This window comes from Sinocyclocheilus rhinocerous, unplaced genomic scaffold, assembly GCF_001515625.1.
Source record: "Sinocyclocheilus rhinocerous isolate Xijiao unplaced genomic scaffold, SAMN03320098_v1.1 scaffold2084, whole genome shotgun sequence".
NCBI classification, from domain to species: domain Eukaryota; kingdom Metazoa; phylum Chordata; class Actinopteri; order Cypriniformes; family Cyprinidae; genus Sinocyclocheilus; species Sinocyclocheilus rhinocerous.
In genome coordinates, this window is record NW_015666553.1 from 139 (window position 1) to 2,204 (window position 2,066).

Genomic DNA, 2,066 nt, shown 5'->3' on the forward strand with positions numbered 1-2,066 from the left:
ATCAAAAATCAAAAATTAAGTTATATATATATTTATATATATTTATTTATATATATATATTTTTACGGTAGGAATATATATATTTACAGTAGGAAATTTACAAAATATCTTCTTTGAACATGATCTTTACTTGATATCCTAATGATTTTTGGCATAAAAGAAAAATCGACAATTTTGACCCATACAATGTATTGTTGGCTATTGCTACAAATATACCCGTGCTACTTATGACTGGTTTTGTGTTCCAGGGTCACATTTGTGCATTAAATTTAATAGTCCACATACCTGATCATGGCAGAAGTGAAGAATGAGGTGAAGGCGTTTTATCCTTAAGGTTTCAATACCGTACTGCGCAGATGTTTCATGTTCAACCCATGTCGCCAATCAAGACAGACAACAAAATGTTATGTCATGCATGTAATTGTAGAGCATCCCTTTTTTCTTGTTGGGGGTGGGGGTGATGGAAAGTCTGCACAAAATCCTTCTGATTATCTGTCTTGGCTCTTGAAATAACTGCTCATCTAAACTGGTGGGAATCCTGGGAATGCAAACCTCAAGACATTACATGTCATCAAAAAGTTTGCTAAAAATAGTATGCATGTAAGACACTCTGGCTTCATGGGAATAAATCCTATGGTCAGTGAGAGACAGAAGGCTTTGGTGACCTCTGACCCCAGTTCACTCAACCCCCACTATTCCAAAGTGGGATGTATGTGCACCATTGTGGCTTCAAAGAGCATTTCTCTCAGCATTCCCGTGTCATTTTATTCACGGGTTCATCTTGTGTTTATTTTCGAGTATGCTTCTTAAAAAGTGGATACACTTCAATTATCAAACCTTTTTTATATATACTAAACACTGTTTAGAAACTTTAACACAGTTTTGAATAAAGATCTGCAAGTTACCTGCACTCTCTTCTTTAAATAGGAGGAAATCTCTGAGCGTCCTTTTGAACTTTAACCTACTTTTCTCTCTCCAAGGCACAAATGATCAGCGTGAAAAAAAGTATGTAGGGTGTATGCATTTACTTATGCTAAGACAGTTGCTGACTAACAGATTAAACTAGAAACATTGGCTTGAAAATGATGTTACTTGTTTGTAAACTACATAGTTTTTTTAGATTGTGATTTTTTTACAGGGGTCATATGATGCGATTTCAAGTTTTCCTTTCTCTTTGGAGTATTACAAGCTGATTGTGCATAGATAAGATCCCTGAAGTTGCAAACACTAAAGTCTCAAAACCAAAGAGATATTCTTTATCAAAGTTAAGACTCTGCCACGCCCTCCTAAAACGGCTCGTTCTAACACGCCCCCACATATCTACCTCACTATGTGGAAATATTTGCATAATGCCGCCCAAATGTGCACGCAAAGAAAGAAGGCGTGGTTTCAGTAACCGCAGTTAGTGTTGAAGCAGCCATGTCAGGGAGACGCTGTGTGTTTCTAGGCGAAAGCAAAAGCACTTTATTTGGCCTTCCGAAAGTAGATGCATTTAGGAATCTTTAAGATTACTTACAACAGAACAGCAATGCATTTTATGGACGACCGTTTCGTGAACCTAGGAGAGGAGGTAATTCTGACTTTACTATGACAATCTGACGCTTCTGAATCAGCTACCGTTTTGTTATTAGTTTAAGTATTTGTTATTGACTGTTCAAATGCAGAGTTTTGCGCACAGTGTGTGTGTGTGTGTGAGAGAGAGAGAGCGACAGGGTCACATCAAAGTGGAGTCAGCTGTCTTAACCGTGGCTTGTGTACTGCAAACACATACCAGCTTCATCACTGTGTCTGTCACGCGACTCTGTTCCCCTTTCGGGCTTGAACTGATGGTAAAACTAATGACATTATTTACTGTCTTTACATTTATTTTGAAAGATGAAGCTCGCGATTATGGTAAGGGGCGTTACATTTCCGACGAGTGCTTGCGGTGTTCGGCCAATCACAATGCACTGGGTCAGCTGGCCAATCAGAGCAGACTGCGCTTGTAGGAAGGAGGGACTTTGTAGAAAACGAAGCGTTTGAGAGAGGCGGCGCATAGAGACACTACAATAATGTACAGTATTTGA